Source organism: Manacus candei, unplaced genomic scaffold (assembly GCF_025592945.1).
Source record: "Manacus candei isolate 608988 ecotype Guabito, Panama unplaced genomic scaffold, ASM2559294v1 h1tg000035l, whole genome shotgun sequence".
Classification (NCBI taxonomy): Eukaryota; Metazoa; Chordata; class Aves; order Passeriformes; family Pipridae; genus Manacus; species Manacus candei.
In genome coordinates, this window is record NW_026138083.1 from 7,980,632 (window position 1) to 8,008,631 (window position 28,000).

The 28,000-nt window shown below is 42.7% G+C and overlaps 2 long non-coding RNA genes across 2 annotated transcripts; one reads left to right on the forward strand and one right to left on the reverse strand.

The window, feature by feature from the left end:
- Positions 1-10,687: 10,687 nt before the first annotated feature.
- On the reverse strand, positions 10,688-28,000 carry LOC127473285 (uncharacterized). Its single transcript, XR_007905351.1, has 2 exons — positions 27,948-28,000; positions 10,688-10,826 (listed from the first exon to the last, which is right to left on the reverse strand). It is a non-coding gene; the product is annotated as an uncharacterized LOC127473285 (long non-coding RNA).
- On the forward strand, positions 17,733-18,230 carry LOC127473284 (uncharacterized). The gene is made up of 2 exons (XR_007905350.1): positions 17,733-17,893; positions 18,022-18,230. It is a non-coding gene; the product is annotated as an uncharacterized LOC127473284 (long non-coding RNA).

Genomic DNA, 28,000 nt, shown 5'->3' on the forward strand with positions numbered 1-28,000 from the left:
TGAGCGGAACGGGAAAAACCCCTGCCCGTGACTGGTGCTCCAGAGTCAGGTAATGCTCAGAATGCCATCGGCTGAGGAAGCCACAGAGGCTCCTGCTGGCGGAGGGAGAAACCCAAAGAGAGCCTTTCAGGCACTGAAAGAAGAGTTCATTTCTCTGCCCTCCTTCTTCCGTTGCTCCCCCAAGAGAGTCGTTTCTGGTAGCTCTGTTTTCTCGGGACAGGGAGGTCATTTCTGACCCTCTCAGCAAACACGCAGGTTGGGCTCAGCATGAACTTCGTCTGTCTCTCTGCCTAGGAAACCTTCTGTCTAAATCCCGGCATTTCATCACTCTATCCTTCTTCCTCCTCCCAGAAAACACTCAACAGGGTTTTCAGGACCCTGTGCGGAAATACCACTGAATAGAGGGAAAACGTTGCAAATGCCGTGTTTGCTGTCTTGCATGTGTTCGCTCCAGATGATCTTACTTCTTGAAGGAAATAAGAAGGAAGAGAAACTTCAGATCTCTTCTCCGTCTCTGCTCTTCCCTTCATCCTCTCTTCCTCTCCCTGTTCTTCTCATCCACCACTGCCGGGTGCCCATCCACCCGCTGCCACCACAGGATATCTCGACTGTCTCTGCAATGCAATTTTTCTGCCTTTCTAAAAAAATCAGCAGATCCTTTCGAGGCTGGCACAGGTCTATCAAGCTCTCCTCTCACTAGCTTTAATAATGCGTTGCATTCTGCCTCCAGGCTGCCTCTGGCACGACTTCCAGTTTTCCCCAGGCTGTCAACATATTCAGGGCTCTCTGTTTGCAGGATCAGTGTTGTGTGTTTTCAGGGAGAAAGGAACCCTCAGAATTTACGGCGATGAAAAATATGGGAAAGAGAACGAACTTTTCTACTCTGCCTCTGAGTGCCCCTCAACCTGCAACAGATGTGCTGGCTCAAACATACAAAGTTCAGGGAAGGCGAGGGCTAGGTTTATTGATAGTTGGGTTGTAGGTGTGAATGTGTAAGGTAGGAGGCCTAATAGGTTAATAGCTAGAAGTATAATTATGAGTGATGATAGGATTAGGGCTCATTTATGGCCTTTTTTGTTTAATGGGGTTATTAGTTGTTTTGTGATTAAATGGAGAAATCAGAGTTGAAGAGTTGAGAGACGATTTGTAACTCATCGATTGCCAGGAGAAGGAAGTAATAGGGCTGGGAATAACAGTGAGATGAGGATAAGGGGGATTCCAAGGAGGGTTGGGCTTAGGAATTGATCAAAGAAGCTTAGGTTCATGGTCAGTTTCAGGAGTGGGGTTTTATAGTGGGTAGTGTTTTGTTGGAGGGTGAGTTAGTTGGGGTAAATAGTAAGAGTTTAGGTTGAAGGATAAGAGAAAAAGTGAGTCATGAAGTTAGTATGATAAAAAGTCAAGGTGCGGGGTTTAGTTGGGGCATGTCATTAAGGAGGATGAATAATCCTCTTTCTCTAGCTTAAAAGGCTAGTGCTGGTTCATAGCTTCTTAAGGATTAGGATGTTAGAAGTGAAGATCAGTTTTCGAAGTGTGTTAGAGGGGCTGATTCTACTACGATAGGCATGAAGCTGTGGTTGGCTCCACAGATTTCTGAGCACTGACCGTAGAAGATTCCAGGACGGGTTGTGATAAAGGAAGTTTGGTTCAGTCGTCCTGGAATTGCATCGGTTTTTACACCAAGGCTAGGAACAGCTCAGGAGTGGAGAACGTCATCAGCTGTAACAATAATTCGAATCGGGGATTCTATTGGAATGACGATGCGGTTATCAACTTCTAGGAGGCGGAAATGGCCGAGTGGTAGATCCATAGTTGGTAGTATGTAAGAGTCAAAAGATAAATCTTTAAAGTCTATATATTCGTAGGATCAGTATCATTGGTGGCCAATAGCTTTGAGGGTGAGGTCAGGCTCATCGATTTCGTCTATCATGTAGAGGATTTGAAGGGATGGGAGGGCTAGTATAATTAGGACAATGGCAGGTAAGATTGTTCAGACAAGTTCTACTTCTTGTGCGTCAACGGTATTAGAGGATAGTTTTTCTATAAGTATAAGAGCTAGTAAATACAGGACTAGGCTACAAACGGCTAGTGCGACTATTAGGGCGTGGTCGTGAAATTCAATAAGTTCTTCTATAATAGGGGATGAAGCGTCTTGAAAACCAAATTGAGAGTGGTTGGCCATGGAGTTGGGATGGGATGTACTGGGTTTTCACCTGTGATTTAGTCTTGACAAGGCTATGTAATGATTTTACTAACAACCCATAAGAAAGAAGCATGAGTGGTTTGATGCGGTTGGCTTGAAACCAGCTTATGAGGGTTCGATTCCTTCCTTTCTTGTACTTGGACAAAAGCTGGTTCTTCAAAGGGATGATAGGGAGGAGGGCAGCCGTGAATTCATTCGATGTTTGTGGAGGTAAGTTCTGGTTGCGCTACTTTCCGTTTAGATGCGAAGGCTTCTCAGATAATGAACATTAATATAATTACAGCTACTATGGAGATGAGGGAGCCGATGGAGGATAGGGTGTTTCATAGGGTATAAGCATCTGGGTAGTCTGAGTATCGTCGTGGTATACCAGCTAGGCCTAGGAAATGTTGTGGGAAGAATGTTAGGTTGACTCCAAAGCATATTACTCCAAAGTGGGCTTTAGCTCATGTAGAGTGAAGGGTGTAGCCAGTGAACAGTGGGAATCAATGTGTGAAGCCAGCTAAAATGGCGAATACTGCCCCCATAGATAATACATAGTGGAAGTGTGCAACTACGTAGTAGGTGTCGTGCAGGGCGATGTCTAGGGAGGAGTTGGCAAGAACGATGCCTGTTAGTCCACCAATGGTGAAGAGGAAAATAAAGCCTAGGGCTCATAGTATGGGCGGGTCTCATTTGATTGTTCCACCGTGTAAGGTTGCTAGTCAGCTGAAGACTTTGATGCCAGTGGGGATTGCAATGATTATGGTGGCGGATGTGAAGTAAGCTCGGGTGTCTACGTCCATACCAACTGTAAATATGTGGTGAGCTCATACGATAAAGCCCAAGAAACCAATGGATAATATGGCTCAGACTATGCCTATGTAGCCAAAGGGTTCTTTTTTACCGGCGTAATAGGCTACAACATGGGAAATAATTCCGAATCCTGGTAGGATAAGGATGTAGACTTCTGGATGGCCAAAAAATCAGAATAAGTGTTGATATAAAATTGGGTCTCCGCCTCCTGCGGGGTCAAAGAATGTAGTGTTTAGGTTTCGATCTGTTAGAAGCATTGTAATGCCAGCAGCGAGGACTGGTAGGGAGAGGAGAAGTAGAACTGCAGTAATTAGGACGGATCAAACGAATAGAGGGGTTTGGTATTGTGAGAGAGCAGGTGGTTTTCTATTGATTGCTGTGGTGATAAAGTTGATTGCCCCAAGGATGGATGAGACACCTGCCAGGTGAAGGGAGAAGATGGCAAGGTCTACTGATGCACCGGCGTGGGCTAGATTTCCGGCTAGGGGTGGGTATACTGTTCATCCTGTTCCGGCCCCGGCTTCTACTGTAGAAGATGCTAGGAGAAGTAGGAAGGATGGGGGAAGTAGTCAGAAGCTCATGTTATTTATTCGTGGAAATGCTATGTCGGGAGCACCAATTATTAATGGTACTAATCAGTTACCAAACCCTCCGATTATAATAGGCATTACTATAAAGAAAATTATAACGAAGGCATGTGCGGTGACGATTACATTGTAAATTTGGTCATCGCCTAAAAGGGTGCCTGGCTGTCCTAGCTCTGCTCGAATGAGGAGACTAAGGGCTGTGCCGATTATACCAGCTCATGCGCCAAAAATAAGGTAAAGTGTGCCGATATCTTTGTGGTTAGTGGAGAATAGTCAACGGTTGATGAAAGTCATAGGTAAGATGGCTGAGTGTAGAAGCGTTAGGCTGTAGTCCTTTTTACAGAGGTTTGATTCCTCTTCTTATCGATTCTGTAGTGAAATTCATGTTGAGTTGCAAGCTCATTGATGTGCATTAAACATGCGCCGGGATCTAGTAGACAGAAGCCTGTTGGTTGGGGCATTTAGCTGTTAACTAAAATTTTATGGGATCAAAGCCCATCTGTCTAGGGGGAGGTTCTAGCTTAATTAAAGCGTCTGAGTTGCATTCAGGAGATGCAGGTTAGCATCCTGTGTACCTTAACAGAAACTAAGAGGGATTAGCCCTTGTTTAAGGCTTTGAAGGCCTTCGGTTTAAATAACCTAAGTTTCTAAGGGATTGTGAGTACTATGGGAGATAGCGGTAGGAGTATAATTGATAAGGAGGTAAAAGTTGTGGTTAGGGTGTTAGTTGGTTTGTTAGTTTGTCATTGTTTTATGTAGTTAGTGAAGTTTGGGGGTAGTGTGATGGTTGCACAGTAGGCCAGTCGTAGGTAGAAGAAAAGTCCAAGTAAAGAGAGTAGGGTAATAGCTGTGGCTATTACTGTTAGTTCTTGTTTTGTGAGCTCTTGAATAATTAACCATTTGGGTAGGAATCCCGTTAGGGGAGGAAGACCTGCAAGGGAGAGGAGAGTGAGCATAAGGATTGTGGTTAGTGATGGAATTTTGGTTCATGTGGCTATAACAGTGGATAGTTTTAGGGTATTGGTTGTGTTAAGGATGAAGAAGATGGCGGAAGTTGTTACAGTATAGAGATAGAACGTAATTAAAGTCAGATTGGGGTTATAGTTGAGAATAATGGTTATTCATCCTAGGTGTGCGATAGATGAGAAAGCTAAAATTTTGCGAGTTTGGGTTTGGTTAAGTCCTATTCAGCCACCTAGGGCTGCGGAAGCAATAGCTATTGAAGATAGGAGAGTTGGGTTGAGTGAGGGGGATGTTAGGTAGAATAGTGTGGTTGGTGGAAATTTTATGACTGTGGCTAGTAGGAGGCATGTTGTTATAGTTGAACCTTGAAGAACTTCTGGAAATCAGAAATGAAATGGGACTAAGCCTAGTTTAATTGAAATTGCAATAGTTAGTAGTATACATGATATGGGGTGGGTTAGTTGGGTGATGTCTCATTGGCCAGAGAATCATGCATTGGTCATGCTGGAGAATAAAAGTAGCGTAGATGCGGCTGCTTGGGTTAGAAAATATTTAGTAGAGGCCTCAATGGCTCGTGGATGGTGGCTTTTAGAGATCAATGGAAGAATAGCTAAAGTGTTAATTTCTAAGCCGACTCATGCTATTATTCAGTGGTTACTCGAAATTGTGATTGAGGTTCCTAGGAGTAGGCTTATTGTGGAGATTAGTTTAGCTTGGGGATTCATTAGTAAGGGAAGGAGTTAAACCATCATTTTCGGGGTATGGGCCCGATAGCTTAATTAGCTGACCTTACTAGAAAATAATATAGAGGGAGTATAGAGGATTTTGATTCCTTTAGTGTAGGTTCGATTCCTACATTTCTAAAATTAGGAAATGAGAGGATTGGTATACCTCTATGTTTACTTTATCATAGTAACCCTTTTGGATTCAGGCACATTTCCTTGAGTGTCTTAGGTAGGGGGGTAGGCCTGCATAGGAGATAGGAAGGCTGGTATGCCATAGGCATAAGGCTAATGTTAGGGGTAAGAAGTTTTTTCAAAGCAAATGTATGAGTTGATCATATCGGAATCGAGGGTAAGAGGCGCGGATTCATAAGAATCCTGCGGAAAGGAGGAGGGTTTTTGTAGCTAAAGCAGGGGGAATGAGTTCCTGAGGGAGATTGAGTGAGCTGGGGTTTAGGAATAGAATGGTTGTGAGTACATTTATTAGTATAATATTAGCATATTCGGCAAGAAAAAATAAGGCGAATGGCCCTGCAGCATATTCTACGTTGAACCCTGAGACTAGTTCAGATTCTCCTTCTGTCAGGTCAAATGGAGCGCGGTTTGTTTCGGCAAGAGTGGAGATATATCATATTATTGCTAAGGGCCAGGAGGAGAAAATGAGGTAGAGAGGTTCTTGAGTTGTAGCTAGGGTATTGAGGGTGTAGTTACCACTAAGGATAATTACGGATAGGAGAATAATGGCCAGGGTAACTTCGTAAGAGATAGTCTGTGCGACTGCTCGGAGGGCGCCGATTAAGGCATATTTTGAGTTAGAGGCCCACCCTGATCATAGAATTGAATAGACTGCCAAGCTAGATAGAGCTAGAAGGAAGAGTATGCCAAGGTTTAGGTCAGTAAGGGGAAAGGGTAGGGGAAGTGGTGTTCAGATTGTAATTGCTAGGAGAAGGGCTAAGATAGGGGTAGATATAAATAGGTAAGGGGATGAAGTTGATGGACGAATTGGTTCTTTAATGAATAGCTTTACTCCATCTGCTATAGGTTGTAAGAGGCCAAATGGTCCTACAATATTAGGCCCTTTTCGGGCTTGCATATAACTTAGAATCTTACGTTCAACTAGGGTAAGAAATGCTACGGCGATGAGGATGGAGAGAGCATAGGATATTGATATAATAAAGTAAGTGAGGGTCAAGTGAATTGTCATGTGATTTGTGTTGGAGCTAGGGAGAGGATTTGAACCTCTGGGTAAAGGGCTTAAGCCTTCTGCATTTGCCAAGCCCTGCCACGCTAGCGGTCCTTTTCTAGGAGGGGATTATGGTGAAGCTCTTAGCAATTTAGTTGGGTTCATTACTGGGTGCGAAGGCGTGCTTGTGGCATAGGCCTTACTTCTTCGGTCCTTTCGTACTAGAAGGAGTTGTAACACAGATAGAAACCGACCTGGATTACTCCGGTCTGAACTCAGATCACGTAGGACTGTTAATCGTTGAACAAACGAACCCTTGGTAGCGGTTGCACCACTAGGATGTCCTGATCCAACATCGAGGTCATAAACCTCCTTGTCGATGTGGGCTCTTGAAGGAGATTGCGCTGTTATCCCTGGGGTAGCTAGGTTCATTAATCAATTATATTGGGTCTGGTTGCTATTAACACGTTGATGGGTAGTTCTTGGTTAAGATGGATTGTCTGATATTTGGAGGTTGAGTTTGCCTCCAAGGTTGCCCCAACCAAAAAATGCACACCAGCAAAATCCCGGGGGAGTGGGCCCTGTGGGTGAGTATTGTTTATGGGAGTGGTAGCAGATTTTAAAGTTCCACAGGGTCTTCTTGTCTTATGGGGTTATTCCTGCTTTTGCACAGGAAGATCAATTTCACTGATTATCGGTAGGAGACAGCTAAGACCTCGTTAAGCCATTCATACAAGTCCCGATTTATGGGACAATTGATTGCACTACCTTTGCACGGTTAGGATACCGTGGTCATTGAACGTATTGTCACTGGGCAGGCTTCACCTTTAATACTTGGTTTGCTAAAGGCTATGTTTTTGGTAAACAGTCGGGCCTTGGATTTGCCTAGTTCCTTTTACAGATTTTAATCGTCTTTGGGGGCGCTCCATAGGTGGGTTAACAGAGTTTTGGGTATAAGGTCTTGTTAAGGTTAAAAAATATCCTGTGGATTGTTAATAATGTTGTAATGTAAGCTTGCGCCACAGAGGGGATCCCTAGTTACTTATTTTAGCATAAATTCTCTTATTTAACATAAGTTGGCCTATTGGGGAAGAGGGAGTCATAAGGAAGTTTAGATTTTTTTGGGTGAGGAGCTTTGATGCATTCTTTAATGGTGGCTGCTTGAAGGCCCACAATTAAGCTGTAATTGAATTTATCCGCTAGGGGAGAGTGTACTCTTTTTTAAAGGAGCTGTACCTCCTTTAAATAACCCTTAATTCGCTTCATGTGGGTTGAGTGTAGTCCTGGGAGGTGAATTAAGAGGGAACTAAGATTCATTTCATAGGCAACCAGCTATCACCCAGCTCGATTGGCTTTTCACCACTACTAACGAGTCTTCCCACTCTTTTGCAACAGAGACGGGTTTGCTCAGTAGATAGCTGCTCGTGAGTAGCTCGCTTGGGTTTCGGGGAAGCAAGCTTAAATTGGCGTTTTGCTTGGGTAATTTCTCGCTAAATCATGATGCAAAAGGTACAAGGGTTGGTCTTTGCTATTTATTGCTTGGTTTGTCATTACTATTTCATTCTTCCCTTACGGTACATGATCTCTATTGCGTCTTGAGTTTACCTTTCTATCGCCTATACTAGGTTGAGTGAGAGAATGTTTTGATTTAATAGGTAGTATTAACTTGGTTTATACGTAATCTGGTAGAAGAGCTAGAGTTAGGCTTCAAGGTGATCTGATATGAAACAGATATCTTTCAGGTGTAAGCTGAATGCTTTAGTTATAGCTACGCCTTGGTAGACTAAGTGCACCTTCCGGTACACTTACCTTGTTACGACTTGCCTCATCTCTAGCTTGGGGGTTTATTATAAATAAAATTAATTATAGCTTGTGAGGAGGGTGACGGGCGGTATGTACGTGCTTCAGAGCCAGCTTAAAGGAGGCATTATTATCCTGCTTTACTGCTAAATCCGCCTTTTAGGAGTGATTTCACACTCCTTGTCGTGAGGTATTCTATGCTAGAAAATGTAGCCCATTTCTACCATCTCATGAGCTATACCTTGACCTGTCTTATTAGTGGGATGTTGCTGTTGTGCCCACTGTTAAACCCTCAGTTTAGGGGTGGGTTGACGACGGCGGTATATAGGCTGATTTGGCAAGGGATGGTTGGGTGTATCGTGGGTTATCGGTTATAGAACAGGCTCCTCTAGGTGGGTTTGGAGCACCGCCAAGTCCTTAGAGTTTTAAGCGTTTGTGCTCGTAGTTCTCAGGCGGATGCTTAAGTGGTGAAAGCATCGGGATTTAGGGCCAGGCATAGTGGGGTATCTAATCCCAGTTTGTGTCCTGGCTTTCGTGGAGTTTTGTTGATCATGAAGCTAAGATCATTTCTATGGGAGTATTGGATGCATCTTGTGCTTATAACAGCTTGGTTACATTTCAGTCTTAGTTGAAGTGATAATGAAAAACCACTCTTTACGCCGTATAAAGTTAATTTGGGTTTCTTGTGTGACCGCGGTGGCTGGCACAAGATTTACCAACCCTGGTAAGTTGCTTTAACTAAGTCAAGTTTACACTTATTGCTTAATATTGATTACTGCTGAAAACCCGTGGGGGTGTGGCTAGGCAAGGCGTTTTGGGCTACAATTGGAGTGGTGTGCCTGATGCCTGCTCCTGCTGTCTTTTTAAGGTGCTGAGGGCATTTTCACTGGGATGCGGATACTTGCATGTATATATTTGGCAAGAACTAACTGTAAGGTTAGGACTAAGTCTTTTTTGTCCTTGGGTATGTGTAATAGCCGTCTTAACATCTTCAGTGTTATGCTTTATTGTAAGCTACAAGGACTAAGGCTGTTTTAGGCATAGTGATTATTATTGGGGCTTGTTTTAGTTGTAGTAATAGTTGATATTGATTTAGGACTTGTTTAGTGGTTGGAGAAGTAGTGCAAGTGGATAACAAAAATGTGTTGCTGAGAAGTTAGAAGAGTAGAAAGGGGCAGGATTGTAGTGTTGTGGATGGGTTTGTTAAGGTTTTATGTTCTTGTAGTTGAAATTACAACGATGGTTTTTCAGGCCAAAGGTCTTGGATAGAAGCCAAGCAGGAATTGTTATGACGTACTTTATACTATTTTTAAGTGTTAGTTTTATTTTGGGAGGACTAGCAGTTGCTTCCAATCCTTCTCCATACTATGCAGTAGTGGGGTTAGTGTTGGCGTCTATTGTAGGGTGTGGATGGTTAATGAGTTTGGGGGTGTCTTTTGTATCACTAGTGTTATTTCTGGTATATTTAGGTGGGATGTTAGTGGTTTTTGTGTATTCAGTTTCATTGGCAGCAGATCCATTTCCTGAGACTTGAGGGGACTGGCAGGTTGTTGGGTATGGTGCTGGGTTAGTTTTAGTGCTGGGGGGTGGGGTGTTTATTATAGGGTTATCTGAGTTAGAGTGGTTGGGGATGAACACGGTGGATAGTGGGGGCGTTTTATCTGTTTGGTTGGATTTTGAGGGAGCGGCTATGTTTTATTCTTGGGGGGTTGGACAATTTTTAATTGCGGGCTGGGGTCTGTTGCTGACGTTGTTTGTTGTGCTAGAACTTGTACGAGGGTTGTCTCGTGGGGCAATTCGGGCGGTTTAAGGTGGTGTGGTTCAGAGAATAGTTTAATGAAAATGCCAGCTTTGGGAGTTGGTGATAAAGGTTTGATTCCTTTTTTTCTGAAGGGTTGGAAAAAAGTTTGGGACCAACTGTTAAAGGCGTATGTGGGTGGAATATTAGTTAGAGTAGTAGAGGCGATTAATTGGGGAGGTAAGAGGGTGAAAGGAAATGATGGGGTAAATTAAAGTGTAAACAAACAAATGAACAAATGAATGATGAAAGGAAATGATGGGGTAAATTAAAGTGTAAACAAACAAATGAACAAATGAATGATGAAAGGAAATGATGGGGTAAATTAAAGTGTATTAAAAAAATTTAACAAATTGATGATGCAAATGTTTTAATTGGAAAATTAGGGGAATGGAAAATTTGTAAAATTTGAAATTTTTGTTAAAAAATTTAAAACCAAAAATTAATGATGAATAGAGGGAAAGTCCCTAGATCATTGCAAAAAATGACAAAATTTTTGTAATTTTTTGTGAAATTGACGACAAAAAATATGTCTGGCGTGCATTAATTAAACTGCAACTTGATGAGAGACGTAATGGAGAAACCAAGCCAACAGCACGTGACAGTGCATCAGTGCAACAGTATGAGACCGAGTAACACTTGAAACCATATCATTAATTTTCACGCGAAAGTGAGAAAACCGCTCGCCGACCATAAGGGGTACATGTCAACCATATATGGGAGCCCCCTGGCGGAGCACTCTGAAGGGCTTATTGAGATCTACCCAAAAAAAAAAACCCTGAAGTTTAGAAGAGAGAAAATGCCACGATCACAAGGTCCAGGTTGGCCAAGCATCCCCAACCATTAGTAACGGAGCGCAAGTTTAGGAAAATCAAGCAAGTTATGACCCTGACCGAGGAACCAGAGGCGACAAAGAGTAAGTTATGAGAGTGGGTTATTGGTGGAGAGGGAAAGAATACACCTGAAACTGGACATGATAAACATTACTAACACCGGGTTGCTGGTTTCTCGTGAGGAGTACGACTAATAAATAACCCAGCACTTCTTGGTTGGTACATAGAGCAAGGTTAAGTGGTGAGTGGTCCATGGACCATGGATTCTAGGTCCTGTGACGTTCCTCGTGTTGAAAGGGATTTTATGCGAAAGTTAGCGATCTTAGGTTTTAGTTCGGTTAGCGGGATTATTCCTAGAACATGACATGTTATGTCCTTGTGTGGGAATGTGCCTAGGTCTGTTGATGACAAGTTTTGGGCTGTATGGGAGATAGTATGAAAATTTGGATGGTTTTGCAATAATACTATGTCAGATTTTCCTACATGCATGTTATGTCTAATGTGGTGGAGAATGCTATGCAAAGTAATACATACCGTAGGGTATGGGGGGGGAAGGGGGGGGCCCTCCCCTTGATGTACGTGTTGATTGGAAAGTTGGGGGGTGTTTGGATATTTTTTGGAAAACTCTAAGAAGGGGGTAGCCTTCAGTCTTTGGTTTACAAGACCAACGTTTTTTATAAACTATTAGAGTGGTTAGAGGTTGAGTATCTTATTTTCTAGGAGACTAGTGATGGGGAATAAGATGAGAATGATTGTGAAGTAGGTAGTTGAGGCAAGTTGTCCGATGACAATAAATGGATGTTCGACTGGTTGGCTACCGATTCATGTAAGGATTAAAAGATTTGTTACTAGGATTCAGAATAAAAGTTGGGAGAGAGGTCGGAAGGTTATAGTTCATTGCTTTGACATGTGGAGGAATGGGGCTAGAAATAGAATTAAGACGGAGGCGGCTAGGGCCAGGACTCCTCCTAATTTGTTGGGGATTGATCGTAGGATAGCATATGCAAATAGGAAGTACCACTCAGGTTTGATGTGGGGAGGTGTTACTAATGGGTTTGCGGGTGTAAAATTTTCTGGATCTCCTAGGAGGTTAGGTGAGAATATGGCAAGTGTTATTAGAGGAATGAGGAGGAACAAAAGGCCTAGAATATCTTTTATTGAGAAATAGGGGTGGAATGGGATTTTGTCGCAGTCTGAATAAATACCTAGGGGATTGTTTGAGCCTGTTTCATGTAAGAAAGTTAAGTGGATGAGGGTGAGACCTGCAATTAGGAATGGGAGGAGGAAGTGGAGGGCAAAGAACCGGGTAAGTGTAGGGTTGTCAACTGAGAATCCTCCTCAAGCTCATTCTACAAGTGTTTGGCCAATGTAAGGAATTGCTGAGAATAGGTTAGTAATTACTGTAGCACCTCAGAATGATATTTGACCTCATGGGAGGACATATCCTACGAAGGCAGTTGCTATTAGAGTTAAGAGGAGAATAACTCCTGTGTTTCAGGTTTCTTTATATAGGTAGGAACCATAGTAGAATCCTCGTCCGATGTGCAGGTAAATGCATATGAAGAAGAAGGAGGTGCCGTTTGCATGGAGGTTTCGGATTAGTCAGCCGAATTGAACATTTCGGCATGTATGGGCGACGGATGTGAATGCCAGGGTGATATCCGCTGTATAATGTATTGCTAGTAGGAGGCCAGTGGTGACTTGGATTGTTAGACAGATGTCAAGAAGTGATCCAAAGTTTCATCAGGCAGAAATGTTTGGTGGTGTTGGGAGGTCAATTAAAGAATTGTTGATTATTTTTATTAGGGCGCGATGTTTTCGTAAGTTAGGGGCCATTAATTCTTAGTTCTGTGCAAATAAGATTATAATTAAGATAGATAAAGCGAAGGATCCTAGATAGGTTTTGATTAGTCCGGAGTGTAGAGTAGTTGAGATTTTGGATATTTTGAGTTGAAGGGTCGCTAGCCCTTCTGGGCCTATTTTTTTATATCAGGATAGGTCGATTAAATGGGATGCAATGTTCTGGCCGTTGTTTAGGAGTTTAGTAGAGCTGAGGCGGTGTATAAGGGGATTAAAATATCCTAGAGTGCTGGAGAAGTTTATAGTGGTATTTTGTTTGGGGGCAGAGAAGGTATGTGTGAGTTTTGATAGTTCTAATGCCAGAATGATGCCTAATGTTGTAATAATGATAGCAGTGGTTTTTGTGACCAGTGGTATAGTTATAGGAGGGGTTTTTGTAGGGGAGATATAGGAGGTAATTAATAGGCCAGCTATAATACTTCCTAGAGCGAGACGAGTAATTGGGTTCGTGACTGCTGGGTTGTTTTCATTGATGGGAGTAATGGAGGGAATCCGGGTGTAGTCAGTTTGTACTAGTAGGGCTATACGTAGGCTGTAAGTTGCAGTGAAAGCTGTAGCTACGAGGGTTAGGAGGAGTGCTCAGGTGTTTAGATAGGAGGTGTTAAGACTTTGGATAATGAGATCTTTTGAGTAAAACCCTGCTAAAAATGGTGTTCCTATGAGAGCTAAATTTCCGATTGTCAGGCATGAGGTAGTTGTAGGGAGTAGTTTCTGTAATCCTCCTATTTTTCGAATGTCTTGTTCACCGTTAAGGCTGTGAATGATAGACCCAGAGCAAAGGAAGAGTATGGCTTTAAAGAATGCATGTGTAGAGATGTGTAGGAAGGCTAGTTGGGGTAGATTTAGGCCAATAGTGACTATTATTAGTCCTAGTTGGCTGGATGTAGAGAAGGCAATAATTTTTTTGATGTCGTTTTGGGTAAGAGCGCATGTAGCGGCAAATAGGGTGGATAGGGCACCTATACAAAGGCACATAGTTAGGGTAATTTGGTTGTTACATAATATGTGGTGAGTGCGAATAAGTAAGAAGATTCCGGCAACTACTATTGTGCTGGAATGGAGTAGGGCAGATACAGGGGTTGGTCCTTCTATAGCTGCTGGGAGTCATGGGTGTAGGCCAAATTGGGCGGATTTACCTGTGGCGGCTAGGATGAGCCCTAAGAGAGGGAGAAGGGTTTTGGGTTTGGGGAGGATTGCTGTTGAATTTCTCAGGTGTTTATTGAGGATGCTAGTCATGCTATGCAGAGGATTAGTCCAATATCCCCGATACGGTTGTAAAGTACGGCTTGAAGTGCAGCGGTGTTGGCTTCTGCTCGACCGTGTCACCATCCAATCAGGAGGAAGGACATAATTCCGACTCCCTCTCAGCCGATAAATAAGAGGAATATGTTATTAGCGATGATTAAGGTGAGTATTGCAACGAGAAAGATTAGAAGGTAAAGAGAGAATTTTGTGGTGTGGGGTTCTGAGGCTATATATCATGTTGTAAATTGAAGAATAGATCATGTTACGAATAGTGCAATAGGAAAAAACGTTAAGGAGTATTGGTCTATTTTAAGGCTAAAAGGGATTTTGAAGTTCGCAATAAATTTTCATTCTCAATAGAAAGTGGTATTTTCCATATTTAGGTAGATGGAGAGGATTATGGGAATTAAACTGACTATGAAGGAAGTTTTAACAGTGTGTATGATGGTTGTTGGAGAGTTTAGATAGTTTTTGGATAGGAGGGGGAGTAAGATGGGTATAGAGAGGGTAGCCAGGGTCAAGAATATAGAGGTGTTGAGGATTAATGGGTAGTCCATTACTTTTACTTGGACTTGCACCAAGATGAATGGCTCCTAAGACCAGTGGATTGCTATTATCCTTTAAAAGTAAGGGGGCTGAGGTCTTAGGCTCAGATGCAAGAGTTAGCAGTTCTTGTTGGTTAAACCTCCCCTCGGCAGGCAAGAAGAGTTTAACTTCTATTGTTAGGATCACAGTCTAATGTTTGGTTTAAAACATTGCTTGCATGTGGGAATTCCTGAGATTAGCTCTGGTTTTAGGATGAGGAGGAGGGAGGGTAGGATATGAAGTGTTATAAGGAGATGTTCTCGTGTATTTGAATTTTGGGTGGTTGTAATATAGGTTGGAGTTGGACCTCGTTGGGTTATAAGGAGTATGTAGAGGGCATAGGCTGCAGTTAGTAGATTTGCGGCTCCGGTTAGGATAATGGTGAAGGTGGATCAGTTGAAGAGCGCAATTATGATAGTTAATTCAGCTATCAGGTTAGTAGTAGGAGGAAGGGCTATGTTTGTTAGGTTGGCTAGGAGCCATCAGACTCCTGTTAGAGGTAAAAGGGGTTGTAGGCCTCGTGTTAGAAGGAGAGTACGACTATGTATGCGTTCATAGTTTGTATTGGCTAGGCAAAATAGCATGGAAGAGGTAAGTCCATGTGAAATCATTAGGATTATGGCCCCTGAAAAGGATCAGTGGGTTTGGATTATTGTTGCGGCAATGACTAGACCTATGTGGCTTACTGAGGAGTAGGCGATTAATGACTTAAGGTCGATTTGGCGTAGGCAGATGGAGCTTGTCATTAGTGCCCCTCATAAGGCTAGGGTTAAAAATGGGTAGTAGAGGTAGTCTAATAGGGAGTTTGTAATTATTGAGGTACGTATAATGCCGTATCCCCCAAGTTTGAGGAGGAGCGCAGCTAGGAGTATAGACTCTGCGATTGGTGCCTCTACGTGGGCTTTTGGGAGTCACAGATGTAGACCGTAAAGGGGAGCTTTCACTATGAAAGCGAGCAATAGAGCTAGACTTGATATGAGGCCTGTTCAGGAGTTTGTAAGAGGTGAGTGTGAAAGTTTTATTATAGTGATGTGTATAGTTCCTGTTTGAGTGTGAAGATAGAGGATTACTACTAGTAGGGGAAGAGAACTAATTAGTGTATAAAATAAGAGGTAGATTCCAGCACTTAAACGTTCTGGTTGGCTACCTCATCGTGTGATTAGAATTAGGGTAGGGATTAGGGTAGCTTCGAATGCGATATAAAATAATATCAGTTCTAAGGCTGAGAAGGCCAAGATAATGAATGGTTGGGTGAGGATTATGGTTATGGTAAAAATATATTTTCGTGTGGGAGGTTCTTGTTGAAGGTGATTTTGGTTTGCCAGAATTATAAGAGGTAGAAGTCAACAAGATAGAACTAATAAGGGGGATGAAATTTGATCGGTTCCAAGTCATGGTGATAGGTTTTTGCTAGGGTAATAGGTTGAAGGAAGTCATTGTAAGCTAGCGGTTGCAATTAAGAGACTGTGCGAGGTGACATTGAGTCATAGGAATTTTGGAGGAGATAAGAGGGTTATGGGGAGTAATATGATTGTGGGAAGAATAATTTTTAACATTGTAGAAGGTTTAGATTGTGTAAATGATCTGATCCGTGAGTTCGGGTGGAAGCTACTAGGACTGCTAGACCAGCGCCTGCTTCACAGGCTGAGAACGCTAACATAAGAATGGGTATTAAGGTGGGGGATGTTGTCTGGGTTTGAATAGGTCACATAGAGAGGGCAATGTATATTGATAGTATTATACTTTCTGAGCATAACAGGGCAGAAATTAGGTGTATTCGGTGAAAGGCTAGTCCTAGACTACTTAGGGTGAAGGCAGAGTAGAAGCTTAGATGCAGAAAGGTCATTGAGAAAGTCACGGGGTAGGACTGTGGTTTGTTGAGCCGAAATCAACTGTCTTTGCTAGACTAACTTTCTGAAGTTATTCTGCTCATTCTAAGCCCCCTTGAATTCATTCATAAATTAGCCCTAGTGCGAGGAGGAGAATGACTGCGGAGGTTCATGTTAGGGTAGTGAGAGGGGAGAGGAGTTGAGTAGCCCATGGGAGGGGCAGTAGGAGGGCAATTTCTAGGTCGAACAAGAGGAATAAGATTGCGACAAGGAAGAATCGGATAGAAAATGGGAGGCGGGCAGAGCCCAGTGGGTCAAAGCCACATTCGTATGGGGATAATTTTTCTGAATCTGGACTTATTTGAGCTAATCAAAGGTTTAGTGAAGTTAGGATAATACATAGTGATAGGGAAATTGTGAATATAAAGAGGATTATGTTAATTGCCTTTCTCTGGGTTTGATCCAGATTTTAGAGATTGGAAGTCAATTGTAATTAATATACTAGAAGGGCAAGATCCTCATCAATAGATTGTTATGTAGAGGAACAGTCAGATAATGCCAACAAAATGTCAGTATCAGGCCGCTGCTTCAAAGCCAAAGTGGTGGTTGGATGTGAAGTGGAATTTTACGAGGCAGAGGAGGCAAATCAAGAGGAAGGAGGATCCAATGATTACGTAGAGACCATGAAATCCTGTGGCGACAAAAAAGGTTGATCCATAGACTCCGTTGGCAATTGAGAATGGAGCTTCATAATATTCTATTGCTTGAAGTGCTGTAAAGTAGAATCCTAATAGGACGGTTATAAGTAGGGCTTGGGTAGCTTGGTTCCGATTGCCCTCTGTAATGCTGTGATGTGCTCATGTAACAGTGACTCCTGAGGCTAGGAGGATAGCAGTGTTTAGTAGGGGGACTTCTATTGGATTTAGAGGTTTGATTCCTATAGGAGGTCATTGTCCTCCGAGTTCTGGAGTGGGGACTAAGCTGGAGTGGAAGAATGCTCAGAAGAATCCTAGGAAGAAGAATGCTTCGGATGTAATAAATAGAATTATTCCGTAACGTAAGCCCTTTTGGACTGTAGGGGTATGGTGGCCTTGGAATGTGCTTTCTCGTACGATGTCACGTCATCATTGGAGTATCACTAGGATTATAGAGAGTAGGCCTAGGAGTAAGAGTTGGATAGAGTTGTGGTGAAATCATATGGCCAATCCAGAGGTGGTGAGGAGGGCGGCTGCTGCTCCAAAAATGGGTCAAGGGCTTGGGTCTACTATGTGAAATGAGTGGGCTTGGTGTGTCATTAAGGGTTAAATATTTTCTTGTAAGTAAAGACTTAGAAGAAGTACAAAGACATACGCTTGGATTATTGCCACGGCCACTTCTAGAATTGTTAAGAGGAGTAGAATTGTTATAGTTAGAAGGGACACGGTGGGTATAATGGGAAGGAGGACGGTAGTGGCTGTTGAAATGAGTTGGATGAGTAGGTGTCCTGCTGTGAGGTTGGCTGTGAGGCGAACTCCTAAGGCTAAAGGACGAATGAGAAGGCTTGTTGTTTCAATTATGATGAGGGCAGGAATTAGAGGTGTTGGGGTGCCTTCTGGTAGGAGGTGTCCAAGAGAAGCTGAAGGTTGGTTTCGTAGGCCTGTTAGCAGGGTGGCAAGTCATAGAGGGAAGGCGAGGGCTAGGTTTATTGATAGTTGGGTGGTAGGTGTGAATGTGTAAGGTAGGAGGCCTAATAGGTTAATTGTTAGAAGTATAATTATGAGTGATGATAGGATTAGGGCTCATTTATGGCCTTTTTTGTTTAATGGGGTTATTAGTTGTTTTGTGATTAAATGGAGAAATCAGAGTTGAAGAGTTGAGAGACGATTTGTAACTCATCGATTGCCAGGAGAAGGAAGTAATAGGGCTGGGAATAACAGTGAGATGAGGATAAGGGGGATTCCAAGGAGGGTTGGGCTTAGGAATTGATCAAAGAAGCTTAGGTTCATGGTCAGTTTCAGGAGTGGGGTTTTATAGTGGGTAGTGTTTTGTTGGAGGGTGAGTTAGTTGGGGTAAATAGTAAGAGTTTAGGTTGAAGGATAAGAGAAAAAGTGAGTCATGAAGTTAGTATGATAAAAAGTCAAGGTGCGGGGTTTAGTTGGGGCATGTCATTAAGGAGGATGAATAATCCTCTTTCTCTAGCTTAAAAGGCTAGTGCTGGTTCATAGCTTCTTAAGGATTAGGATGTTAGAAGTGAAGATCAGTTTTCGAAGTGTGTTAGAGGGGCTGATTCTACTACGATAGGCATGAAGCTGTGGTTGGCTCCACAGATTTCTGAGCACTGACCGTAGAAGATTCCAGGACGGGTTGTGATAAAGGAAGTTTGGTTCAGTCGTCCTGGAATTGCATCGGTTTTTACACCAAGGCTAGGAACAGCTCAGGAGTGGAGAACGTCATCAGCTGTAACAATAATTCGAATCGGGGATTCTATTGGAATGACGATGCGGTTATCAACTTCTAGGAGGCGGAAATGGCCGAGTGGTAGATCCATAGTTGGTAGTATGTAAGAGTCAAAAGATAAATCTTTAAAGTCTGTATATTCGTAGGATCAGTATCATTGGTGGCCAATGGCTTTGAGGGTGAGGTCAGGCTCATCGATTTCGTCTATCATGTAGAGGATTTGAAGGGATGGGAGGGCTAGTATAATTAGGACAATGGCAGGTAAGATTGTTCAGACAAGTTCTACTTCTTGTGCGTCAACGGTATTAGAGGATAGTTTTTCTATAAGTATAAGAGCTAGTAAATACAGGACTAGGCTACAAACGGCTAGTGCGACTATTAGGGCGTGGTCGTGAAATTCAATAAGTTCTTCTATAATAGGGGATGAAGCGTCTTGAAAACCAAATTGAGAGTGGTTGGCCATGGAGTTGGGATGGGATGTACTGGGTTTTCACCTGTGATTTAGTCTTGACAAGGCTATGTAATGATTTTACTAACAACCCATAAGAAAGAAGCATGAGTGGTTTGATGCGGTTGGCTTGAAACCAGCTTATGAGGGTTCGATTCCTTCCTTTCTTGTACTTGGACAAAAGCTGGTTCTTCAAAGGGATGATAGGGAGGAGGGCAGCCGTGAATTCATTCGATGTTTGTGGAGGTAAGTTCTGGTTGCGCTACTTTCCGTTTAGATGCGAAGGCTTCTCAGATAATGAACATTAATATAATTACAGCTACTATGGAGATGAGGGAGCCGATGGAGGATAGGGTGTTTCATAGGGTATAAGCATCTGGGTAGTCTGAGTATCGTCGTGGTATACCAGCTAGGCCTAGGAAATGTTGTGGGAAGAATGTTAGGTTGACTCCAAAGCATATTACTCCAAAGTGGGCTTTAGCTCATGTAGAGTGAAGGGTGTAGCCAGTGAACAGTGGGAATCAATGTGTGAAGCCAGCTAAAATGGCGAATACTGCCCCCATAGATAATACATAGTGGAAGTGTGCAACTACGTAGTAGGTGTCGTGCAGGGCGATGTCTAGGGAGGAGTTGGCAAGAACGATGCCTGTTAGTCCACCAATGGTGAAGAGGAAAATAAAGCCTAGGGCTCATAGTATGGGCGGGTCTCATTTGATTGTTCCACCGTGTAGGGTTGCTAGTCAGCTGAAGACTTTGATGCCAGTGGGGATTGCAATGATTATGGTGGCGGATGTGAAGTAAGCTCGGGTGTCTACGTCCATACCAGCTGTAAATATGTGGTGAGCTCATACGATAAAGCCCAAGAAACCAATGGATAATATGGCTCAGACTATGCCTATGTAGCCAAAGGGTTCTTTTTTACCGGCGTAATAGGCTACAACATGGGAAATAATTCCGAATCCTGGTAGGATAAGGATGTAGACTTCTGGATGGCCAAAAAATCAGAATAAATGTTGATATAAAATTGGGTCTCCGCCTCCTGCGGGGTCAAAGAATGTAGTGTTTAGGTTTCGATCTGTTAGAAGCATTGTAATGCCAGCAGCGAGGACTGGTAGGGAGAGGAGAAGTAGAACTGCAGTAATTAGGACGGATCAAACGAATAGAGGGGTTTGGTATTGTGAGAGAGCAGGTGGTTTTCTATTGATTGCTGTGGTGATAAAGTTGATTGCCCCAAGGATGGATGAGACACCTGCCAGGTGAAGGGAGAAGATGGCAAGGTCTACTGATGCACCGGCGTGGGCTAGATTTCCGGCTAGGGGTGGGTATACTGTTCATCCTGTTCCGGCCCCGGCTTCTACTGTAGAAGATGCTAGGAGAAGTAGGAAGGATGGGGGAAGTAGTCAGAAGCTCATGTTATTTATTCGTGGAAATGCTATGTCGGGAGCACCAATTATTAATGGTACTAATCAGTTACCAAACCCTCCGATTATAATAGGCATTACTATAAAGAAAATTATAACGAAGGCATGTGCGGTGACGATTACATTGTAAATTTGGTCATCGCCTAAAAGGGTGCCTGGCTGTCCTAGCTCTGCTCGAATGAGGAGACTAAGGGCTGTGCCGATTATACCAGCTCATGCGCCAAAAATAAGGTAAAGTGTGCCGATATCTTTGTGGTTAGTGGAGAATAGTCAACGGTTGATGAAAGTCATAGGTAAGATGGCTGAGTGTAGAAGCGTTAGGCTGTAGTCCTTTTTACAGAGGTTTGATTCCTCTTCTTATCGATTCTGTAGTGAAATTCATGTTGAGTTGCAAGCTCATTGATGTGCATTAAACATGCGCCGGGATCTAGTAGACAGAAGCCTGTTGGTTGGGGCATTTAGCTGTTAACTAAAATTTTATGGGATCAAAGCCCATCTGTCTAGGGGGAGGTTCTAGCTTAATTAAAGCGTCTGAGTTGCATTCAGGAGATGCAGGTTAGCATCCTGTGTACCTTAACAGAAACTAAGAGGGATTAGCCCTTGTTTAAGGCTTTGAAGGCCTTCGGTTTAAATAACCTAAGTTTCTAAGGGATTGTGAGTACTATGGGAGATAGCGGTAGGAGTATAATTGATAAGGAGGTAAAGGTTGTGGTTAGGGTGTTAGTTGGTTTGTTAGTTTGTCATTGTTTTATGTAGTTAGTGAAGTTTGGGGGTAGTGTGATGGTTGCACAGTAGGCCAGTCGTAGGTAGAAGAAAAGTCCAAGTAAAGAGAGTAGGGTAATAGCTGTGGCTATTACTGTTAGTTCTTGTTTTGTGAGCTCTTGAATAATTAACCATTTGGGTAGGAATCCCGTTAGGGGAGGAAGACCTGCAAGGGAGAGGAGAGTGAGCATAAGGATTGTGGTTAGTGATGGAATTTTGGTTCATGTGGCTATAACAGTGGATAGTTTTAGGGTATTGGTTGTGTTAAGGATGAAGAAGATGGCGGAAGTTGTTACAGTATAGAGATAGAACGTAATTAAAGTCAGATTGGGGTTATAGTTGAGAATAATGGTTATTCATCCTAGGTGTGCGATAGATGAGAAAGCTAAAATTTTGCGAGTTTGGGTTTGGTTAAGTCCTATTCAGCCACCTAGGGCTGCGGAAGCAATAGCTATTGAAGATAGGAGAGTTGGGTTGAGTGAGGGGGATGTTAGGTAGAATAGTGTGGTTGGTGGAAATTTTATGACTGTGGCTAGTAGGAGGCATGTTGTTATAGTTGAACCTTGAAGAACTTCTGGAAATCAGAAATGAAATGGGACTAAGCCTAGTTTAATTGAAATTGCAATAGTTAGTAGTATACATGATATGGGGTGGGTTAGTTGGGTGATGTCTCATTGGCCAGAGAATCATGCATTGGTCATGCTGGAGAATAAAAGTAGCGTAGATGCGGCTGCTTGGGTTAGAAAATATTTAGTAGAGGCCTCAATGGCTTGTGGATGGTGGCTTTTAGAGATCAATGGAAGAATAGCTAAAGTGTTAATTTCTAAGCCGACTCATGCTATTATTCAGTGGTTACTCGAAATTGTGATTGAGGTTCCTAGGAGTAGGCTTATTGTGGAGATTAGTTTAGCTTGGGGATTCATTAGTAAGGGAAGGAGTTAAACCATCATTTTCGGGGTATGGGCCCGATAGCTTAATTAGCTGACCTTACTAGAAAATAATATAGAGGGAGTATAGAGGATTTTGATTCCTTTAGTGTAGGTTCGATTCCTACATTTCTAAAATTAGGAAATGAGAGGATTGGTATACCTCTATGTTTACTTTATCATAGTAACCCTTTTGGATTCAGGCACATTTCCTTGAGTGTCTTAGGTAGGGGGGTAGGCCTGCATAGGAGATAGGAAGGCTGGTATGCCATAGGCATAAGGCTAATGTTAGGGGTAAGAAGTTTTTTCAAAGCAAATGTATGAGTTGATCATATCGGAATCGAGGGTAAGAGGCGCGGATTCATAAGAATCCTGCGGAAAGGAGGAGGGTTTTTGTAGCTAAAGCAGGGGGAATGAGTTCCTGAGGGAGATTGAGTGAGCTGGGGTTTAGGAATAGAATGGTTGTGAGTACATTTATTAGTATAATATTAGCATATTCGGCAAGAAAAAATAAGGCGAATGGCCCTGCAGCATATTCTACGTTGAACCCTGAGACTAGTTCAGATTCTCCTTCTGTCAGGTCAAATGGAGCGCGGTTTGTTTCGGCAAGAGTGGAGATATATCATATTATTGCTAAGGGCCAGGAGGAGAAAATGAGGTAGAGAGGTTCTTGAGTTGTAGCTAGGGTATTGAGGGTGTAGTTACCACTAAGGATAATTACGGATAGGAGAATAATGGCCAGGGTAACTTCGTAAGAGATAGTCTGTGCGACTGCTCGGAGGGCGCCGATTAAGGCATATTTTGAGTTAGAGGCCCACCCTGATCATAGAATTGAATAGACTGCCAAGCTAGATAGAGCTAGAAGGAAGAGTATGCCAAGGTTTAGGTCAGTAAGGGGAAAGGGTAGGGGAAGTGGTGTTCAGATTGTAATTGCTAGGAGAAGGGCTAAGATAGGGGTAGATATAAATAGGTAAGGGGATGAAGTTGATGGACGAATTGGTTCTTTAATGAATAGCTTTACTCCATCTGCTATAGGTTGTAAGAGGCCAAATGGTCCTACAATATTAGGCCCTTTTCGGGCTTGCATATAACTTAGAATCTTACGTTCAACTAGGGTAAGAAATGCTACGGCGATGAGGATGGAGAGAGCATAGGATATTGATATAATAAAGTAAGTGAGGGTCAAGTGAATTGTCATGTGATTTGTGTTGGAGCTAGGGAGAGGATTTGAACCTCTGGGTAAAGGGCTTAAGCCTTCTGCATTTGCCAAGCCCTGCCACGCTAGCGGTCCTTTTCTAGGAGGGGATTATGGTGAAGCTCTTAGTAATTTAGTTGGGTTCATTACTGGGTGCGAAGGCGTGCTTGTGGCATAGGCCTTACTTCTTCGGTCCTTTCGTACTAGAAGGAGTTGTAACACAGATAGAAACCGACCTGGATTACTCCCGTCTGAACTCAGATCACGTAGGACTGTTAATCGTTGAACAAACGAACCCTTGGTAGCGGTTGCACCACTAGGATGTCCTGATCCAACATCGAGGTCGTAAACCTCCTTGTCGATGTGGGTTCTTGAAGGAGATTGCGCTGTTATCCCTGGGGTAGCTAGGTTCATTAATCAATTATATTGGGTCTGGTTGCTATTAACACGTTGATGGGTAGTTCTTGGTTAAGATGGATTGTCTGATATTTGGAGGTTGAGTTTGCCTCCAAGGTCGCCCCAACCAAAAAATGCACACCAGCAAAATCCCGGGGGAGTGGGCCCTGTGGGTGAGTATTGTTTATGGGAGTGGTAGCAGATTTTAAAGTTCCACAGGGTCTTCTTGTCTTATGGGGTTATTCCTGCTTTTGCACAGGAAGATCAATTTCACTGATTATCGGTAGGAGACAGCTAAGACCTCGTTAAGCCATTCATACAAGTCCCGATTTATGGGACAATTGATTGCGCTACCTTTGCACGGTTAGGATACCGTGGTCATTGAACGTATTGTCACTGGGCAGGCTTCACCTTTAATACTTGGTTTGCTAAAGGCTATGTTTTTGGTAAACAGTCGGGCCTTGGATTTGCCTAGTTCCTTTTACAGATTTTAATCGTCTTTGGGGGCGCTCCATAGGTGGGTTAACAGAGTTTTGGGTATAAGGTCTTGTTAAGGTTAAAAAATATCCTGTGGATTGTTAATAATGTTGTAATGTAAGCTTGCGCCACAGAGGGGATCCCTAGTTACTTATTTTAGCATAAATTCTCTTATTTAACATAAGTTGGCCTATTGGGGAAGAGGGAGTCATAAGGAAGTTTAGATTTTTTTGGGTGAGGAGCTTTGACGCATTCTTTAATGGTGGCTGCTTGAAGGCCCACAATTAAGCTGTAATTGAATTTATCCGCTAGGGGAGAGTGTACTCTTTTTTAAAGGAGCTGTACCTCCTTTAAATAGCCCTTAATTCGCTTCATGTGGGTTGAGTGTAGTCCTGGGAGGTGAATTAAGAGGGAACTAAGATTCATTTCATAGGCAACCAGCTATCACCCAGCTCGATTGGCTTTTCACCACTACTAACGAGTCTTCCCACTCTTTTGCAACAGAGACGGGTTTGCTCAGTAGATAGCTGCTCGTGAGTAGCTCGCTTGGGTTTCGGGGAAGCAAGCTTAAATTGGCGTTTTGCTTGGGTAATTTCTCGCTAAATCATGATGCAAAAGGTACAAGGGTTGGTCTTTGCTATTTATTGCTTGGTTTGTCATTACTATTTCATTCTTCCCTTACGGTACATGATCTCTATTGCGTCTTGAGTTTACCTTTCTATCGCCTATACTAGGTTGAGTGAGAGAATGTTTTGATTTAATAGGTAGTATTAACTTGGTTTATACGTAATCTGGTAGAAGAGCTAGAGTTAGGCTTCAAGGCGATCTGATATGAAACAGATATCTTTCAGGTGTAAGCTGAATGCTTTAGTTATAGCTACACCTTGGTAGACTAAGTGCACCTTCCGGTACACTTACCTTGTTACGACTTGCCTCATCTCTAGCTTGGGGGTTTATTATAAATAAAATTAATTATAGCTTGTGAGGAGGGTGACGGGCGGTATGTACGTGCTTCAGAGCCAGCTTAAAGGAGGCATTATTATCCTGCTTTACTGCTAAATCCGCCTTTTAGGAGTGATTTCACACTCCTTGTCGTGAGGTATTCTATGCTAGAAAATGTAGCCCATTTCTACCATCTCATGAGCTATACCTTGACCTGTCTTATTAGTGGGATGTTGCTGTTGTGCCCACTGTTAAACCCTCAGTTTAGGGGTGGGCTGACGACGGCGGTATATAGGCTGATTTGGCAAGGGATGGTTGGGTGTATCGTGGGTTATCGGTTATAGAACAGGCTCCTCTAGGTGGGTTTGGAGCACCGCCAAGTCCTTAGAGTTTTAAGCGTTTGTGCTCGTAGTTCTCAGGCGGATGCTTAAGTGGTGAAAGCATCGGGATTTAGGGCCAGGCATAGTGGGGTATCTAATCCCAGTTTGTGTCCTGGCTTTCGTGGAGTTTTGTTGATCATGAAGCTAAGATCATTTCTATGGGAGTATTGGATGCATCTTGTGCTTATAACAGCTTGGTTACATTTCAGTCTTAGTTGAAGTGATAATGAAAAACCACTCTTTACGCCGTATAAAGTTAATTTGGGTTTCTTGTGTGACCGCGGTGGCTGGCACAAGATTTACCAACCCTGGTAAGTTGCTTTAACTAAGTCAAGTTTACACTTATTGCTTAATATTGATTACTGCTGAAAACCCGTGGGGGTGTGGCTAGGCAAGGCGTTTTGGGCTACAATTGGAGTGGTGTGCCTGATGCCTGCTCCTGCTGTCTTTTTAAGGTGCTGAGGGCATTTTCACTGGGATGCGGATACTTGCATGTATATATTTGGCAAGAACTAACTGTAAGGTTAGGACTAAGTCTTTTTTGTCCTTGGGTATGTGTAATAGCCGTCTTAACATCTTCAGTGTTATGCTTTATTGTAAGCTACAAGGACTAAGGCTGTTTTAGGCATAGTGATTATTATTGGGGCTTGTTTTAGTTGTAGTAATAGTTGATATTGATTTAGGACTTGTTTAGTGGTTGGAGAAGTAGTGCAAGTGGATAACAAAAATGTGTTGCTGAGAAGTTAGAAGAGTAGAAAGGGGCAGGATTGTAGTGTTGTGGATGGGTTTGTTAAGGTTTTATGTTCTTGTAGTTGAAATTACAACGATGGTTTTTCAGGCCAAAGGTCTTGGATAGAAGCCAAGCAGGAATTGTTATGACGTACTTTATACTATTTTTAAGTGTTAGTTTTATTTTGGGAGGACTAGCAGTTGCTTCCAATCCTTCTCCATACTATGCAGTAGTGGGGTTAGTGTTGGCGTCTATTGTAGGGTGTGGATGGTTAATGAGTTTGGGGGTGTCTTTTGTATCACTAGTGTTATTTCTGGTATATTTAGGTGGGATGTTAGTGGTTTTTGTGTATTCAGTTTCATTGGCAGCAGATCCATTTCCTGAGACTTGAGGGGACTGGCAGGTTGTTGGGTATGGTGCTGGGTTAGTTTTAGTGCTGGGGGGTGGGGTGTTTATTATAGGGCTATCTGAGTTAGAGTGGTTGGGGATGAACACGGTGGATAGTGGGGGCGTTTTATCTGTTTGGTTGGATTTTGAGGGAGCGGCTATGTTTTATTCTTGGGGGGTTGGACAATTTTTAATTGCGGGCTGGGGTCTGTTGCTGACGTTGTTTGTTGTGCTAGAACTTGTACGAGGGTTGTCTCGTGGGGCAATTCGGGCGGTTTAAGGTGGTGTGGTTCAGAGAATAGTTTAATGAAAATGCCAGCTTTGGGAGTTGGTGATAAAGGTTTGATTCCTTTTTTTCTGAAGGGTTGGAAAAAAGTTTGGGACCAACTGTTAAAGGCGTATGTGGGTGGAATATTAGTTAGAGTAGTAGAGGCGATTAATTGGGGAGGTAAGAGGGTGAAAGGAAATGATGGGGTAAATTAAAGTGTAAACAAACAAATGAACAAATGAATGATGAAAGGAAATGATGGGGTAAATTAAAGTGTAAACAAACAAATGAACAAATGAATGATGAAAGGAAATGATGGGGTAAATTAAAGTGTATTAAAAAAATTTAACAAATTGATGATGCAAATGTTTTAATTGGAAAATTAGGGGAATGGAAAATTTGTAAAATTTGAAATTTTTGTTAAAAAATTTAAAACCAAAAATTAATGATGAATAGAGGGAAAGTCCCTAGATCATTGCAAAAAATGACAAAATTTTTGTAATTTTTTGTGAAATTGACGACAAAAAATATGTCTGGCGTGCATTAATTAAACTGCAACTTGATGAGAGACGTAATGGAGAAACCAAGCCAACAGCACGTGACAGTGCATCAGTGCAACAGTATGAGACCGAGTAACACTTGAAACCATATCATTAATTTTCACGCGAAAGTGAGAAAACCGCTCGCCGACCATAAGGGGTACATGTCAACTATATATGGGAGCCCCCTGGCGGAGCACTCTGAAGGGCTTATTGAGATCTACCCAAAAAAAAAAAAACCAAAAGTTTAGAAGAGAGAAAATGCCGCGATCACCAGGTCCAGGTTGGCCAAG